A 20,035-nucleotide genomic window follows, 5' to 3' on the forward strand; every position below is an offset into this window, starting at 1 on the left:
CTGGTATATACACATATTTAACAGTTAGCAAAAGTTATCCGAGACTAACAGCTTGCAGTATTCTGTGCATACACAACAGCTGCACAACCAATATACAAATATAATAGACCTACTGGTATCAAACAACAACAAGGTTCCTTCAACTGTCACTATAGCCTATAGGTGACTGCTACTGTATTACACTTGAAATTTTTTCCTAAAAAAGTTAATAATACCATCATTGAAAGCAATAAATTCTTGGAAAATTGAGGTAAGATCAACCTGATCGATCAAGTTTTCGTGAATGTGTTCAACTGTTCATCCTATGGTTCAAGTGCTCTTGGGTTAATCTGCTTTTTAAGTAGGCTAATTTATCTCCAGTCTGTGGCACGAAAAGGACCTTTTTGCAGTACCGTAGCATTAAATATAAGGATTCCCAGGTAAAACTGTAGGCCTATCAGTTTTGATAGATTTATGTAAATGTTTTATCGACTATTTTAACAGCTTGAGTTTGTTTTCGAGAGAATTAACATCAATATCCCCATCTAGCCTGGTTTAAGTGCTTTCTTTTAGAGACAAAGTTACTGCATCCTCTACCCTTGCTGCAGCAAAAATTACTTTCTCTATATCACAAAAAAACTGCAGGTTATGTTGGTCAAATTTTTCGCTACTTTTTCAAAAATATTTGGCTTTTAAAAGTGGGTGGGCCAGACCCACCCAGAAAATAAAGTAGGTGGGCCCAGGCCCACGAGGCCCACGTGGTTCCTCCATCTCTGGGTTAGAGAACATTTTAGTTGACATCGAGAGTCAAGCAAAGAGAATGCTGTGGCAACTACCACAGGTTGACAGTTTGAAACGAACTTTCTGGTGCATGAACAAAAAGATTGCTTTAGGGAAAATTTGGGTCGCTGAGTTTGAAAATGAGGTCCGTTTTCCCGTATCAAATCCGTTTTTTTTTTACTGCAGCTATCACTCGTTAATATTTTTGTCACAATTCCTTCTAGTGCTTACACGTAAAGAGACTTTGGAAAGACTGATGACGTAGTTTATTGGAATATCAAACATTAAACAGTCAGATAAATGGTCGAATAGTTCTACTTGTGAGGTGATAGATGAAATTCTTGAACTGACGAATGGTTCATCACTTCTAACACGTAAAGAAATCCAACGCTTAAACAGAAAACGTCTTCGTCGATTTCAAAATAAATATACACTGCTACTTGCAACAGCTACTTTATTATTGGCAATAACTTCCACTTTTACAATCTATTCAATATCGGCTGGAGCTCTACAATCCTACAATCGCTATACTTTTTATTACAACTGTTAATTCCCATAATACACAACTCTAATAATAACTGTAATCACGTCACTCGGCTATTTAGAACAGGTTTTCTTGGACCAGAAGCTTCCAGAGACTAGGGTAGCCTAACATTACATCCAGAGATGGGCAAGATCACCAGTTTTGTTAAATAAATCAAGATCACCAATAATAGGTGATCTTGAGATTCAAAATCAGATCACCAAAACAATGTGATCTTGAAAATCAAGATTGTCATTTTGAAGACTAAGATCATTTTTTTCTGTAGCCTACTTGAAAAAATGACGTTTTTGATCAATGATGTTGCAAAAATCAAATTTTACTACAAGCAATCCGATTGATATTGCTAACAGCTGCTTTTAATTGTTAGATCGCTGGCCTAAGATTTGTAATAAGTTAGTTTGGCTACTATTGCTATTAGGCTACATTTATCAGTCGTTGCCGTAGTTCGAGTTGAATCGAAACGTCACACCCAAGGCCGAGGGTAATTACAGCATTGAAAAAGTCACATGTAGTACCGGTAAGTATACTTCGATTTCAAAATGATTTTGAATCCTTTGTTCTTTAAGATCAAGATCATACAAAAAAGTGATCTTAGATCAAGAGCATCAAAATAAAGGTGATTTTCAAGATCAACATCACGACTATCTCCAATTACATCACAAAAATTCATTCTTCCTATCAACAAGTCAAAGAAGTTTCCAGAATCACACATATACACACTACACAGACACTTTCTGGAAGCAGATTTCACAATAACAGATTGCGCAGCTAAAGGTTATTATCGGTCAGTAATCGCCGAAACACCACAACAGAATTACGCAATAAAAAAGTTCACCCATTCTAGAACAAAAATGTAGCCTGCCGCCCGAGCTACGCATAGCCTATTAATTGTGATACCTTTGATGACCATACACACATATGTATCACAGATCAGACCTGTTAAAAATTAAGTACTTTTAAATTTGTTAGCCTCTCGCATTGATTTTCATGGTTTAGACTATAAGAAATCCAAAAACGACAACCATTTTGCTCTCAGATGATTGGATAACCTGCCTCAATAGCCCTAAACATTTTTTGTCTATTTTTTTTTGCAAAATCACCAATGTTTGACCTGATAAGCCATGATCCTGGTGATGAAACTCTATATTTCAACTGAAATCACTTTCATCTAAATGCGCTTTTGATAGGTCACGGGTGCAAAATCAATTTCTGGATGTTTAGCATTATTTTGGAAAACGTCAAGGAAATTAAGGAGGGCAGCACTTATCGCCACTAGCGGTGAAAAAGCATCTTCCTTATTTCAGGCAACCTATACAAATCTTTTGAAATGTCTAAATGAGCTTAGTCTAACAGAAAAAGACCTGACATTTATTTCAGGGCAGAACATTAAAAAATGAATATATGTCCAAGTAAAGAGAGTGCTCTAATAAATAACATAAAAAAACAAATCAAAATATTTGAAATAGGGATATATGTAGTAAAGAATTGGTCGCACTGTACTGTAGTTTCTACAAATTAATTATCTGTTATTATCACAAGATGTTTTGCTGTATAGGTTTTCAATTCTCTTCTATCTTGTCAGGAAAAATAATTTAATCAGTTTAGATCGGTGGTTCTTAAACTTTTTTTTAACGCGGACCCCTTAAAAAAAAATTGGTTTGCGTGGACCCCCTTTGTGGCCTAGTCCGAGAAACTTTTTTGATCAGGATGAATTGGACTTAACGCAATAAAATTAAAATGAATTGGTAACAAATATTTATGTTTTATTAAATTTAAGAAATGGCGAATGCAGATTGTTTTTCAATATCTTCGATTTAATTTCCGTGAAGGATGCTGCTGTTTGTTTTCAACAAGAACATGACATTGTGGCTTCGTCTTTGATACGGTAACACGCATGTCATTCTTTGCATCCAACAGGCTTCGACTCTTTGTTTTTATAGTTACCAAGGATGAAAATCTTGACTTACATAAATATGTAGTGGCAAAAGGGATTAAAGCAGCCATGGCTCTCTTTACCAAAAGAGGATATGCTTGCATCAACGAACTCCGAAAATCGCTCGTATTGAAGGACATCGCTCGTATACTTTTCGTATTGAAGGACATTCTTGAACTCATCTTTTGCAAGGTCCTCATCACTGATAGATTCCAGTTCAACGAGGAAAGGGTAACGTATCCATGCTGTATTTTTAATATCCTCTGCGGCTGAGCAGTAACCTCTGAAAGAGTTTTGCCATGCTTCCAAATGTCTGCACATGTCATGTGTGCAGAGAAGATGGTAGAGCATTACAAACTGCAGTTCCATGTTGAAGCATCAATTCTTCCAACGTTGAGAAATTAGAATAGTTGTTAGTCTCCAATCTCCTTTTCCACAGAGATAACTTGTCCTGAAAAGCTTTAAGTTTTTCAGAAGCGTCCATAGTTGTAACGGCAGGGCCTTGAATAGAACGATTTACCTCATTCATATGAGTAAAAACATCCGCCAAGTAAGCTAACTCTTGAATAAACCCTTTACTGTTAAACTGCTTTGAGAGTTCATTATTTTTGTCTCTTAGAAAAAAAGAAAAAGCGCTTCAAAACTTGTCCCCTTGACAGCCAGCGAATTTCTGTATGATAGAGGAGAACTTCATGTTCCGCTTCCATTTCTTCACATACCGGTAACCTCTTGAATAGTCGATGGTTCAAAGCACGAGCTCTGATAAAGTTAACAATTTTCACACTACCAGACAAAATTACTTTCAAATTTGTTGGGAGAGTTTTCCATGCTCATGCATGGCGATGTGAAAAGCAATGAGTAACGATGACCTGAGGAAAATCATCAGCGTTGTTTGAACTTAATCTCTTTTCTTTTAAAAAATTTATTCCATTTTTGGAATTATACACTAAGATTTCCATTGGGCCTTCATGGACCCCCTAAAACTAGTCCGCAGACCCCTTGGGGGTCCACGGACCCCAGTTTAAGAACCCCTGGTTTAGATATGGGCTATCTATTACGTTTACTGTTTACGTTGTTCGGACTGGTTTAGTGTGAATTTATCCAGATAATATTTTGTGGCGCTTCAACACACGTTATTAGAACCTGACCAGATCTCAACTTTTATTTGGCAAAAAGTTATAACTTAGATTTCAAACCACCGTGTTTTTGCTCATCCACCGTTTTTCACACTCTCACTCTCTCGTGCGTCACTTAACCAACAAGTATAGGCTAGTCTATCTGTTGGAAGAGCAGTGATAACTGAATCACTATCTTTCGCTCTAACTTCAACATGTATCTGGTTTTTTTGAAGGGCCTAATTAAAACGATTTTTTGTTTTGTACAAACAAACTTGTTTTGTAAATTTATTTTTTGGCTATAACACAGAGGAAGTGAGTTCGAGAAACGGAAACTTAAGGGAGATTTTGAATATTCTGTTTAGATTGTTAAGCATATGGCTTAAAATAGGCTACAGTACATTATTGTTTTTTTTTAAGCAAATTTAATGCATGCATTACCACACACGTTTCTGCAGAAAGCTAAAGCACTTTTGAAAATGATAAAAGTTTTCGCCTTTCAAACTGTTAGCCTAACTACCTTCGCAGAACGCTTAATGTCACTCCAGGTGGATACGCAAATTGATTTTCTTGTTTTTTCATCCTCCAGGAAAGAAGTTAATTTAATGATTAGGAAATATTTTCCTGCTTCCTATTAGCAGTTACGTTATTGCATTGTGTGTAACCTATGTAATTTTATGTGGACTCCACTGACATAAAAAATTTTTTTTTTTGTTCTTTCAAAACTATTCATCTCACTTGATATATGCGATTAATCGAATGCATGTTTTAATAATGATATTTCTGTATACCGGTACTCTTATTTTTATGTGTAGTTCTTATCAGAACATTTTTGCGCTCTTGGATGATGAAACCAAAGATTGGCTGCTCTTTAATAGCGTTTCAGTGTAGTCCGGGAGCATCGTAAATCTAGGGTGGTAAAAGGATAGACGCTTGGCTCCAGAAGTTCAAACGAAAGCGATCAGAATGCCAATTATAAAGCAAGAAGAAAAGTTCCATAAAAATATCGATTCGTTACTTGAATGTCCGAACACTGCCGAACATATAGTCAGGTACACTTTTTAATAACACAAAAAGTAAGTTGTTGAAGATACAATCAATCAATCAATCAAAGATACCAGGTACCAAAGATACCAAAGATACCAGGCTCTCTACGCACAGAGTAGGCTTTATATCTAGTTCTAGTATAATGCTCAGCGTCTTTCCCGTTAGCTCAGTGGTTACGCGCCCGACTCAAGATCACGCGGCGCTGGTTTGGCTGTCGGGGTGTGCGCTTGAGCAATGCATTTCAGGACTGCTCTCCATTCAGCGGCACCTAGTCAATGGAATAATTCCCCGGCAACAAGACTTCAACAATAGGAAACTTCACTCTGCCAATCTCGGCAACCGGGCCTACGTCAAGAGCCTCTACAAGTATGCGAAACTACCAGGAATAACCTATCAAGACTTTGTTAGTCCGAAGATAAAGATTCAAAAACCAAACCACAAACCAATGTGTAGCTCTTAGCACTCATTGTATAATAAGTTTAGTATGAGCTCTATAGTCAGTGAAAATTTGACAAAAGTGTAAGGCAAACCGGGGCGTGTTGTCACAGGTTTGGGGTTTTTCGATTTGTGCTTTTGCTATATACAATGCAAGTGATTTGGTTATATCATTCGTACGCTGTCCACTTGCACTTCCTTTTGCCACTAGTTAAACTTTTTAACCGCAAAAGGATTTCAAGAAAATCAAATTTTTGTAAAAAAAAATTGTGACAACACATGAGAAGAAATGACTAAAATTTGTTCACATTCCTGTTTTGCAAATTCTAAAAATTTGTTCACTTTCGTTGATCCAATCTTAAATGTTTGAAAAGTTTAGGTTGGCGATGCTAAAAAATGGACTCTAGTCAACTTTGGTCATGTGTAGCCTAGTGGCTTATTGCAGACTGCAGTGAACCAACCAGACTTAGAATTGTTTAAGATATAGGCTAAGAATAAAAAAGATGATACATAAAATGTGTAAATAGATGCTATCCCTGTTTGTATAGTTTTTAATTTTGTTTTCTACGGTACCCCAAAAGTGATCTTGAAAGTGATCTTGATCTTCAAGATCACACTGTTGGGTGATCTTGATCTTCAAGAGCACGTATTCTTGGTGATCTTGATCTTCAAGATCTGAGAACATAGGCCTCTCTTAAAAGGGCTGAGAACATAAGCCTCTCTTAAAACCAGTGTTGTACGTTGACGCCGTCAATTTGACGGCGTCATTTGACGGCGTCAACTTTTTGTTGACGCAGAGGCTAGCGCCGTCAATTTATTTTTCAGTTGACGGAAGTGATAGCACCGTCAACTATTTTGCCGATTTTAAGCGTCAAGCGCTAAGCGTCATTTTTTGTTTTCATGGAAAATCTCGTTTCACAATAAGAGTTTCACCTATGGTTTCACAATGTATTCTGGTCAGCGCGACTCATCCGAATTACCGGCTTTCCCGTTGGTTGGAATGGCTCCCTGGAATACACGCGGAAGAAGTTCGCCAAATGGTGATCACCCATGTATTGAGAACGAGGGATCAGAGACAGAAAGCGAAAAATCCATGAATGGCATCGCGGACGTTGAAGATACTTTATTTCAAGAGCTCTATGCCCCTGAAAAGAGCGATGTTGGTGCAGTGGACCTCGTTAAAAGATTTATACATGCTAAACTATCACAACACGCTTGGAAGTGGTTTAGCAATAATAATAATCATGCTTTTATTTGCGCCCATTGCGATAACATTCAGTACACTGCGATCACAGATGCGATACCACAGACGACAGGAAGCAGCGAAGTGACATATAGTCTTCGAGTCAGCTGCTCCCCTTATATTGGCTTGATACCTATTTTGGCTGGAACAGTGATACCTTTCCGACTAAACGTTTTCAACTTGTTTTTGAAATAGCCTACAACACACCAATACCAACCAGCGCTGCTGTGGAACGCATGTTTTCACTTGGAAAGGAGAATATGCGCAGGGGCGCCAGAAGCGGGGGAGGGGATGCCCCCCTGCCCTCAAATTTCTGTGGATGGGGAGGGAAGAGGGGGCAATGGTGCCCTTTTAAGGTCATGTAAGCTACTGCACACTTTGCAATATACCAATTTATGCTATTCGCTTTTAGCCTAATTATAATGTTCTATCTTTGCCTCAAAATAATATTCACGACACAAAATTCTCCATCACAGTAAGTTATATTACATCATTATAAAATAGCATGATGCCCTTCCGTGCCATCAGGTGCCATTGTTCTTTGTATAGCGGACACTTGTATCATTACTCGATAATGAGCTGATAGATGAGCATTATCGCTATATCTTATCTTAAAACTTAAAAAAAAATTGGCCTTTCAGCAACAAAAGTGCCTTTTCTTCATACTCCTGCCCCTCCAGTCAAAAATCGCTCCGACGCCCCTGAATATGCGTCCCAAACGCAGCAGATTGTCAGACAAACGTTTTGAAATGCTTGTTTTTCTGCAAGAAATAACTAATAGGCCTAGGCTGAGCAGCTAATTACAATACAGTCTCAAAACATAATACCTGCTCTTTATTCATAGCTATTGTTAGCCTGAACTTGGTTGAAATATTTCCGTTTTATGAGACGCTGGCAAAAAATAGCGCTAGAAATTAGCGCTGACGCTGACGCCGTCAATTTCTTTAAGAGCTTACGCAGTCCTTTACGCCGTAAAGTTTTTAGGCAATTCGCGCTGACGCTGACGCCGTCAAATTATTTTAATGACGCGTACAACACTGCTTAAAACCATTCTTGAGATGACACGTGCAAGCCTATTCTTTGCATTAATAGGAAGCTTATATTCTTTACATGTGATTTTATTTTATAAAACAATACCAACACTGCGCATACAGCTACTTTGAGTAGGACTAACAAGATACACGATGCAATGTTATTGATTATTTCCTTTAAAGACCAGTATTTGTTGTTTCATAGTGAAAAAAAATGCTGTAAACAAAACATGAAAATGCAATACAATGAACATCTTCTTTATTCGTCAAGGTGGAACCATTCCGATATATCCATGTTTGCGGTATCTAAAACACAAAGTGATTCAGTGAGCTATTAAACTGACGACACCAGAAGTGGTTCTTCATGATCTTTATGCATTTGCAGTTTGTATTATTTAGTTGTTTTGGATATGGAAAGCTTTGTCTGATGCAAGTAAATAATTAATTATATTTAACGTTGGCAATATGCAGGTTGCTGGAAGCAAAGCGCAATCAGCTACTTGAAATCACATTGTGCCGCAAATTATCCAATCAGCTTGCAAACACTCTGTCCTTTTAGTTCCATGTCGGAATAAAAGTATGATGATGCCCCATCTCCTCTCTGTCTTGACATGTACATTGTACAAGGTCTTCAACAAGGGCATGAGGTTTCTTCAACACATAGCCTAAGCCTTTTGAGCATGTTGCAGTGAGAATATGCTGTAGAGAATATGCAAAGAGAAGCTTAAACGTTGAGGGCTCGTATGTGTAGTTTCCCTTCCTTATAAGCTCTGCTCTAATGCTGATTTTGCAGTATTCAACGGGTTGCTGGTTGTAAAATGTTTTTATTCTTCATAATGTAGGCCTACCTAATATAAATTAATATATTACTTAAACTTAATAGGCTATAGTACAAAGATAGACGAATTACCTGCAAACTCATGAAAACCGCTCACTCCAGCTATATTTTCATTGTTTCCGTCTTCAGTTATCCAAGTGCAGTTTATTTCGAAGATTCCATGTACTGGCACACTGAACAAAATGTCAACGTTGCAAAGCTGAGTAAAAATTGCAACAAACCTCATTTCGTAATAATGCAAACATAGGCTATTGGCTAAATCTCATTCGGACCAACACCGTCATTGACTAGCAAACAAAATAGTTCATCAACTGGTCAAAGAAAAAGTTAAGTTAAAAGACACATCTGATTTTTAAAATACCTTGTAGGCTAAAAAGCCAGGTTTGGTTCCTTTTTCAGAAACTTAAAACCGCTATAATGTCAAGCGCTATCATAAAAACACTAAAAGTGTTTTGCAACAAAGTGTCGAAAATAGTTTGTGGTAAAGAGAAGTAACAGATTGAAATAAAACACCGCTAAGCGATAACTACTTGTAAATTTCAACTATAGATCTCATCGAACACTAGGCTATAGGCTATCTGCACTAGGCCACGTATTTTGCGTTTTAAGCCTGCTGTAAGCTAAGTGATTCTCATCGTTTTCATTTTTGTTTGAACGTATACCGAAGAGCAATAGGCTAGCTATAATGTTGATTTGCAAATGAAAAAAGATGAAAGACGTTTGAATCCAAATTAACATGAAATTTTATTTTAAAAACTGTTTCACATTCAACCAAAGTCCAGAAAATCAGATCTCATCACAACTGAGCCAAGTTAGTTGGACCAAGCTCAAAGCTATAGTGGTTTCCTGAAATGAAGAAAGCGTCCTTTAATAGAGAGGATCGATTTTGTGAATGACGAAAAGGCCGCAATCAAAACTCTCGGAGTGTGCACGTAATAAGCAATAGGCTATACTTGAAGAACAGCTTTCTATTCGCTAAAGCCTCAACAAGATGCGCCAATGTCAAGTCTTATTCCTAGCTTGGAAAAAGGTTTTCCTAGTTAGAGAATGCAAACTCCCACATGCAGTCAATTAAGTTAACAGCAATGAAAAACAATCCAGTTAATAAAGCGATAGTCCGCTTGGATCGATAGTAGCAGCCCAGTTTCATTTCGTGCAGCCGGAACCTGGGCTTCTGAACAACAAAAGCGTGTGCTGCAGGCTACCACTGCCATGAGATTACTTACTTGTTGGTGCTATTGGCGAAATTGAGCTTCAGGTGACTACCAAGTATCAGTGCAGTAAAGAAGAAAAACGATGGCAACTTCATTGTGGGTCAATCTTTTGACTTGTGCTATAAATTCCAAATCAACCGAGTAATGCTTAAAAAAGCCTTTCGACAAAAAACATAAAAGCGAAAGTTACAAAGATGTAGACAAAAAAAAACACTTGCAAAATTTACTCAAGTTACTTCATCTCATCATCCTGCACAAAACCTTGTGAAGAGGCATAGGTTGATGAAGATGATTTGGGAATCGCAATCCCACTTATGAGACATCTATGACGTCACATAAAATGTCACATTTAACATAAAAAAAAGTGATAAAGCTTTGGTAGAGAGTTTGCTTTGTTGAACCATAGAGAAATAAAACAAAGTAACTTTAGCGGGTTTAACATGATGTGTTACATACACAAATACAACATAATTAAAACTAAACTCTACCGTTTTCGACACGTACGTGTGTCCTCATCAGGAATTACATCTCTGCAATATACATAACTTAAAATGAAAATTGTAAAGTAAAATTTGACTTTGCACTATAACTGTGTAGCCTACTAACGACACTCCAGACTGACAAGCACAAACTGAACAAGTGATACAGGAATGATTACTTACTATAGTCGTTAATATACAGTTACAGTTATAGTGCAAAGTCAAATTTTACCTTACAATTTTCCTTTTATGTATATTGCAGATATGTAATTCCTGATGAGGACGCACGTACGACGTAGGCTACATGTCGAAAACGTTAGAGTTTATTTTTAATTACGTTATACTCGTGTATGTAATTCATCATATTAAACCCGCTAAAGTTACTTTGTTTTATTTCTCTATAAAAAAAAGAGCTAAATCAAGAACGAATTGAACATATATGATTACCTGTGCAATAGCCTACAATGCCTACATTTTTTTAAGACTCGTATATGCGTGAGCATTTTTTGCAGCTTGATGCAGTATCAGTATTAGATGCCATTGGAACGACCTTGCGGCAATTATTCTCAATAATTTGAGAAAAATGTTTTCGAAGTGACTTCGATGAAGCACAAAATATCATAGTCCAGTTTTTGAAAAATAATTTTTCCAGATAAGATAATTTTTGCAGTCCGCCTATACAAGCCATTGAAAACCACTCAAATATTGTGGTAGTAGACTGCTGGTATTTTTGTATTATCAATTTGATTACTTCCGCTTCGCACGTCTTCGATTGTGAGTCAATAGATGTTTTATCTGACCTTTTTACTGCAAAGGCTTCCTGCATTTACTTACGTAAAGAACGAATTGAAAGATTAGATTTAGTATAAACAATTAGCGTCACAAAATCTTGTTTGCGACTTGTAGGCCTAAGTTTATTCAAAACGTAAAAGACATAGCTCAAATTAATACCTTAATGTTTAACCGGTGTTTTTGGTTGGTTGGTTTTGAATCTTTATCCTCTGACTGACAAAGCCATGGTTAGTTATTCCTGGTAGTTTCGCATACTTGTAGAGGCTCTTGACGCAAGGCCGGCTACCGAGATTGACAAAGTGAAATTTCCGATTGTTGAAGTCTTGTTGCCGGGAAATTATTCCATCCATTAGGTGCCACTGAATGGAGAGCAGTCCTTAGAATGCGTTGCCCAATGTTCAGGCGCACATCCGAGAGTCGAACCATCACTGTTTGATCTTGAAGCTTATTCGTTCACGAAGTCACGCCCTAACCAACTGAGCTATCGGGGCGGACACCAGGGCCTCTGAGAGAAATTTTCACTAGGGGTACGAAGAGTCATTCCAGGCCCCCCTCTCACTCCGGGGCCCCTTTGTCTTTGGCAAAAGGCGTGATGCTTGCTTAGGCGTATTGCACACCATACAACACTTTACTGCAGAATTGGACATCTGTGCGCAATAATAGCATCAGGCTGCAATAAAACTATTATTTACTGTAGTGTTTAGTGTTGCGCATGTCAAGCGATCTGACCCTCGCCAATTTGTGTAGGCTATCCTGCATTGAATTCGTGTGTCAGTTGTTGATGGTGCTGTGAGAGGTGTCGCTTGTACAGCTTTAAAATGTAAAATTTTCAAATTCATTCATATATTTCTCTTAAATCTAGCCTATAATTATTCCTGATGAGGACACTATGTAGTGTCGAAAACGTTGGATTTAGTAGTTTTATCTTGTTTTTTTTTGCGTGCTAAAGAAAAAATGTTAAATCCGCTAACGTTACTGAGTGTTACATATGTATCTGGTACAACAAGTCAAGCTCTCTACCAAGGCTCAAGCATAACATCTTGTTAAAACATAATCAAATTAATCATCTGACCAGTAACCTTTCTTCAGTCACTTTTGCATTCACCACATGCCTAGCAGAGTTGAACGAAGTCACTTTTTCTTTTTTTTATTCCGGCTCTGCTCCTGCTTTGAAAGTATTGACTCTTGCTCCAACTCCGAAATTCATTTTAAAGAGAAATAAGCGTGAAACTACCTTTTTCAAATAATTTTTAAAGACTTCCTCAAGGGTTTTTCTCAACCTTGCTTTTGCTACCCTATGCCTCCCCCCCCCCTCCAAACAGGAGAATAATCAACTTTTATGATTTATAAAGCTTTGGTAGAGAGTTTGCTTTGTTGAACCATAAAGAAATAAAACATAGTAACTTTAGCGGGTTCAGCATACTTTATTTCACACAAAATATAACATAATTAAAATAAAATAAACTCAAACGTTTTCGACATGTAGCCTACGTGTGTCCTCATCAGGAATTAATGTATTGCAGATTTAATTCGAAAACGTTTGAGTTTATTTTATTTTAATTATGTTATATTTTGTGTGAAATAAAGTATGCTAAACCTGCTAAAGTTACTATTTTTTATTTTTTATGATGTAAGTTAGGGTAGGCTACTTTCAACAAAATATTTTTACACGTAAAGCATTAAATCACCACTTTGGGCCCCTAATTTGCGCGCAATGCACTCAATTACTTTTCGGGCCCTTTTGCTACATTACGGGCCCACCTAAGACTAAAGAATAATAACTTTTATGCTTGAATTTAGTCGTTTAGGATGGTTTTTACCAACATTTTTTGTGCATAAAGTATAAAATCACAAATTCGGGCCCCCAACAATCACAGGCTTGGGCCCTCAAGGGTACGCCGTACCCTCCGTACCCCCCTCTCATAGGCCCTGGCAGACACCATCACCATTCACCACCATCATCACCACACACCATCACCATTTTGAGAACACCATCAATGGTTCCTCAAAAAGTCTCGACTCTTCCATGGTCATCACGATGAAAATTTGTCATTAAATAATAATCCTAAGAACTTCGAACGTTTGCCTGCTTATGTATAATGATTCTTTATAATGATTCTTTCAAGCTTAGCACTCCTAGACATCACACTGAAAGGAAATCAATAAATTGTAATCCGACTCAGAGTAGCCTATATTGTTTGCAATAACACAACTTTGGCCTACTGGAAAACTTTCAAAGTTATGTTGTGTGTTCCTCAACTTCTTTTCAATACAAAACAAAGTTTGTTCGGTTACATGAAACCGGTTAAAACACACTGGCATTATCATTCTGTTGAAACGCAGAAAGGCCTACAACAGTTTTCGCGCATTGCCAGATGGAATAGGCCCATATACAGTATATCATTCAAACAGTGATAAACTTAATTTTGCATGTTGTCATGAGACTGCGGTGAGAACGACGTGACAGACACCTCCACGCCTCAAAATTAGGCTTCCTAGTTGATTCTCATCACATCTGTTGATTGTGTGTTCTGAACTTTCTGCAATGTGTAAAATCTCACAGCTCTCTTTTCGCATCAAAAGCATTAGGGATCGACTTAAGAACTAAACAAACGCCAAGATCCAGCAACGCATTTCAAGTGCAGCTCTTTATTCAGCAATACCTCGTAGGCCTAATTGTAGGCTATCAATTTAGGTGTAAGTAACACCACACAAAGCGAAACTTTGCTCTGTCATCTTCAGTGAAACGGCCGGCGTCCGTAGCAAAGTCTTCACAAAGCAGACAATCAAAACTGATAAGGATTCCCACTTCCAATCGCTTGTCGGCTACCTTATAAAGCGAAAAACTCACAAAATTAGCAAAATTTTTTTCCTCACATTAAATTTATTTACTTTTATAAATGGAAATAACCCACTGACGAAACATGTGGAAATATCACGAAGTTGGAAGTGGAAATATGACGAAGTTGAAATGAAAGGAACATGTGATACCGTAGGCCTACTGGGTAAGCTAATAAAATAAATCTCTTAGGAATTTTAATCATAAAAAATGAGGTTTAAAGATTACGATTTAGTTTTGTTCTTTCTATAGCACAGTTATGTTTGTCATACGAGACAATCGGAACAAGCAATATATCAATCGTAAGAACAAAAAATTTTATGGCTAAGAAAACAAAATTAAGCGATTTTTGGTTATGTTTCTAAACATTTAGGCTATTCTATTCGCAGCAGTCGTGAAAATTGTAAAGCAGTGGTTCTTAACCGGGGGGGGGCGTCAATCACAAACTTGAATATCGACAATCAACTTTACAAAAGCAAAAGCCTTTATAAAAGGTTGGATCTCTTTACAGTTGTCTTTTCAAACTCATGTAAATATAGTTGTAAACTGACCACTGAAATGGAAAATTGGGTCTATTTTTAACATAAATGGAAAATTGGGTCTATTTTTCACACAAACGTTTGTAATTAAATGAGTGTTAAAAAGCATGCTGATTAGAAGTTTCATATCCAAACTATACCCTAGGCCAGTAGGCCTACATCTGGAAAGATTGAGGTACTGTAACAAAAAAATTCATTGAACTTCAGTAGCCTAAGTTGACAGCTGCACTAGCAGATGGTAACTTTGAGTTTGGGTGAACTAATCAAGCAAAAGCTCATCTAAATGTCTTGAAAGTAAAAAACATAAAATAGCATACTTATGGAGTTAAAAGTATGCAAATAGACCAACTGTTTTTAAAAATGCACAAGAGGAATTCTCTGCCCTAAAGTAACCACACAGCCAAGTCAGGCTTCGAAGAACTGTAGGCCTAACTCAAGATAATCTTTCTATTTCTGGGCATTTTGCTGAGCGAAGACTTGTCATGGAAACCCCACATGCTATCTTTACTGCAAAAACTTCGCAAAAACTTTGGAGTTATCTGCAAGGTTAAGCCCTACCTAAACACCAACAATTTGATTTGCCTTTACCATTCCTTAATTGAAAGCAATCTCCGGTATTGCATAAGTGTATGGAAGCATGGTCATGTAACTGTTTTAAAAAAGCTTCAAAAGATTTGCAGCAAATTTATAAAAATGATTGCAAAACATGAATCAAATCACTCTGAATCCCATAATTTCTTCACAATTGACGAACTATACACAATAGAAACTGCAAAATTTATGTTCAAACTCAAACACAATCACTTACCCCAATGCTTTAATTCTCTATTTCAACTTAATAACAATTTGCACTCAATATCAACCAGAAGCAACCAGGGGCGCCAGAACGATTTTTGACTGGGGGGGCAAGATTACGAAAAAAGGGCACTTTTTTTTACTAAAAGGCAATTTTTTTTTCAAGTTTTAAGATAAGATTTAGCGATAATGCTACTGTAATCTATCAGCTCAGTATGTATTGAGTAATAATAGCCTTCAAGTGTCCAGTATACAAAAAAGGGCATCATGCTATATGTTATAATGATGTAACCTACTGTCAAGCCTTAAAGCAGCCTGCGGCCATGGCCGCTAAGTAGTGCTTAAATGACCATCGGTGCTACCTCCACAATCGGCCAAGTTTGGCCGCCGCCCGCCGGTCTCTTCTAGCCAAATATTTAATTTCGCAATAGAATGATCGTGGATTAACTGTCGAAAATATGTAGTATCAAAAAGTGACGCAAAATTAGGTCAGCGCGTCATAATCGCCATTGTTGCATTGTGCGGGGATATTTGTTATTGATGGAATATATCCATCTGCGATCACCAACGCTGTAAGTCTTGTTTGTAATTCTCGACGTTTATTTTAACAAAGTCTTAATCCGAAGCGCTAATTTACATCGGCTGGCAATATTGTCGTTTTTATGTCGATTCGATGTTGTCGGACATTGAATCGTTGTTAAAAAGGAGAACTAGATTAGTTGACATCCAAGGGGAAAACATTTTTTGATCATATTTTGCAAAAATTATGCTTCTTTTAGTAATGTCCTTCACATCATTGAAATACTTATTTTATTACCTTGTCGTCATCGTCAACACAATCATGTCGAGCGTTGTTTTTCGTTGCTAAAAAGAATTCTAGGGGAGTGGCAAACTTCTTTAAAATCAGCCACATTGGAGACACTCGTGCAAGTGTCGTTAGATGGTCCGCAGTACTGGATTACAATCCCGATAAAGCAGTTATTGCGTGGTGCAACGATTCTATTGTATAGGACGTCGCCCAGGCCCAGATTTCAACAACGCTAAGTGATCATTTTAGCATTGTTGCAAGTTTAATTTTATTTACTTGTGCTATCGTTTTTTGTATTTTGGCCTCCTAGCACGCAGATTTGGCCGCCGAGAAGGAGCTCTAGAAAAAAAAAGAGTTTTAAGGTCTGATAGGCTACTGTGTTGCAAAATTTTCTGCCGTAAATACTATTATTAGGCTAAAAGCGAATAGCAGAAATTGTTATATTGCAAAATGTGCAGTTGCTTACATGACTTTAAAAGGGCACCATTGCCCCCCCTGCCCCTCCATCTGCAGAAAATTTGAGGGCAGGGGAGCATCCGCCCCCCCCCCTGCCCCCCCGCTTCCGGCGCCCCTGGCAACAATCACTTTTTCCTGCCCTACTTCTCCAAAAGCTTAACTCAACAATCCATTCAGTTTAGTGGAGTTAAAGTGTGGAACCATCTCCCGAAAACCATCACTGAAATTGAAACCTTTTCATATTTTGCAGTAACCTGAAAAAGCACTTGCGTTCTGAAAATTAACCTCTAACAACCTATGCTGTAACTCTTTAATTAATTATCTGACTGTATTATTGATTGTTGCACCACATCCTGGTATAGCATGCCTTTCCAAATGCCACTTTTGTAAATTTATCCTACATATCATATATTACTATGTTATACATTAACATATCATACTATACGTATATCTTATCATATATTACACCAGACCGGATAAGGATGATGATTACTATCTTTACTCTTCCATGAATAAGCTACTATACCATTTTGCATAATTTAATATTTGCCAGATAAGAATATATCATTAAGTTACTACCAGCTTACATCTAACCACTCCCTGATTATTATAAGCTATTATGTTTGTTCAGAGGATCGCTTGACTTTTCGTAAGATTATTATTTAGGTTGGTTTGGAAAAGATGCTTGAAACAACTCAGACACTACATCCTTCATCGGCACTACCAAAGAATCTCCACCTCTCATTAGCGATACCAAAAACACTCCATCCCTCATTGACGCTATAAAAGATGATTCTACTCTTATTAGAAATACCAAAAACACGCTGCTATATCATCATGCTTCTTATGCTCTTACATGCGCAGGAAATTAATTTAAAAAAACAAAGCTTTTTTAACTATTTTATCTTGATAATGAGCTGCCATATTATGTATTTGTTCTGCAATCTATAGGCTACTTAATATCGTTGCTGCGAACACTTTATTTCTGTATGAAATCTGTAAATAGGCCTAGTCCTTGTTTTGATAGTCCGTTACGTAATTTCAATATGTGTGTGTAACTGTGTATATTAGTTTGTTTTTGTGATGTTGGGTTCAGTCGTGTTCTCATTGCTTTAAGAATTGGCGCTCCAGTTGTTCCAGGAACGAGGAGGCGACTGATTCTTAACTAATTCATTAACTTATTTTAAAGTATCAGGTTTGGTGGCCGTGCTTAACTATATTTATTGATGCATACCGCAATATTAGATCCATTCATGCACGTCTTAAACCATTAAGGTTTTGCCACCTTTTCCTTTTGTTAGTTTTGTTACTGTATTTCTTTTTCACAATATCATTTCTTTTGCATTCTGACAAAGAAAAATAAATTGAATTGAATCGAATTGAATTGAATATTTATCCACTTGTTTGAACTTAAGTTATTCAAATAGGCTACTTACAGTAGCCTACACGGATCAAAACATTTTGCTCCTTTTTCTCTTGCAGTTGCTGGCTGTCAAGACCAAGGACAGGCTGAGAGTTGAAAACAAGCAACGTTGCACAATTTGTGGCGTTCACCCTTAGTCTACATCAAAAATCTTATTCCTTAGAATCAATTTCAAGTACCTCACTAATATGTACTGTACTGCGATCAACAAAACCGAAAATTACTTTTGGTGCTTAGTCTACAGTTGTTCAAACCTAGAGGCAAGCGGTACAGAAAATGTTGGCCAATCATTCTCAAAGAGGGAGGCACTTCAAAAAAAAGTTGAGCCACCGCTGTTTGTAAAGTAGCCTACAAAAAACCTATAAAGATATTTTAAAGGTTGAAACATTTCACAAAATAAGGTTTTGTCATCTAAAAACATCTTTCTGGTAGGAATGTAGGATACTAACTTATTTCCTGATTAACTTCATTCCTATAAGTCAACTATAGGCTGCAGCACATTGCATTTGCATTTCTCCGGCTATGCAAACGAATAAATTACGGTAATTTTCTTTAAAAAGACGTTAATCATCTCATTCTACAGTAGAAAAGTTAAAGGATGCAAAGCATTTTTCGAATTTGTTTTCTATTATTTCTACTCCCTTTGGATTTTTTTTACTTTGATGTGAATTGAAACGCCAAAGGCTATGGCTTTGTGTATCCGCCTTTGAATCGGTAGGCGTGAAGCGTGATGAATACTTCGATACCCTGTCGAGTCATACCAATAGACTTTTTAAAAGTAGTAGGCCTACCGTACTGAATCTTGTATCTGCTTGCACTCAGCAATAAGAACAGATTTAGGATAAAACAGTAGCCTAATGTACAAGACCCTGTCTGCTTGTAAAGCGGAGAGCATTGCATATTTGCAATGGATGCCGTAGCGATACAATAAAATGCAAACTGGCCGAAGTGGACAGGCATTTAAAAATAACAATAGAAATCAGTAAGGCAAGCAGCATTTGAGACGTTATTCAAAGTGAAGCTGTTGACCACTAAATTGGTTGATTGAGGAATTTCACCATTGCTTTCTGGGATTTAACCCAGGGGCGCCGGAACGATTTTTGACTGGGGGGGCAAGATCACGAAAAAAGGGCACTTTTGTTTACTAAAAGGCCAATTTTTTTCAAGTTTTAAGATAAAATATAGCGATAATGATAATCCGGTATGCAAAGAAGGGCACCATGCTATGTTATAATGATGTAACCTACTGTCAAGCCTTGAAGTAGTGCTTGAATGAACCGCCGGTGCTACCTCCTCAATCGGCCAAGTTTGGCCGCCGGTCTCTTCTAGCCAATTATTTAATTTCGCAATGGAATGATCGTGGATTAACTGTCGAAAATATGCAGTATCAAAGAGTGACGCAAAATTAGGTCAGCGCGTAATAATCGCCACTGTTGCATTGTGCGGGAATATTTGTTATTGATGTAATATATCCATCTGCTGCGATCGCCAGCGCTGTAAGTCTTGTTTGTAATTCCCGACGTATATTTTAACAAAGTCTTAATGCGAAGTGCTAATTTACATCGGCTGGCAATTTTGGTCGTTTTTATGTCGATTCGATGTTGTCGGACATTGAACCGTTGTTAAAAAGGAGAACTAAGTTAGTTGACATCAATGGGGAAAACATTTTTTTATCATATTTTGCAAAAATTATGCTTCTTTTAGTAATGTACATCATTGAAATAGCTAAAACCTCAATTGCTAAG

The 20,035-nt window shown here is 37.2% G+C and overlaps 1 long non-coding RNA gene across 1 annotated transcript; it reads right to left on the reverse strand.

The window, feature by feature from the left end:
* Window positions 1–8,187: 8,187 nt before the first annotated feature.
* Window positions 8,188–10,312, reverse strand: LOC145772852 (uncharacterized). The gene is made up of 3 exons (XR_014289341.1): window positions 10,172–10,312; window positions 9,018–9,118; window positions 8,188–8,413 (listed from the first exon to the last, which is right to left on the reverse strand). It is a non-coding gene; the product is annotated as an uncharacterized LOC145772852 (long non-coding RNA).
* Between the last annotated feature and the right edge of the window lie 9,723 nt (window positions 10,313–20,035).

Source organism: Aplidium turbinatum, chromosome 6 (genome assembly GCF_918807975.1).
Source record: "Aplidium turbinatum chromosome 6, kaAplTurb1.1, whole genome shotgun sequence".
NCBI classification, from domain to species: domain Eukaryota; kingdom Metazoa; phylum Chordata; class Ascidiacea; order Aplousobranchia; family Polyclinidae; genus Aplidium; species Aplidium turbinatum.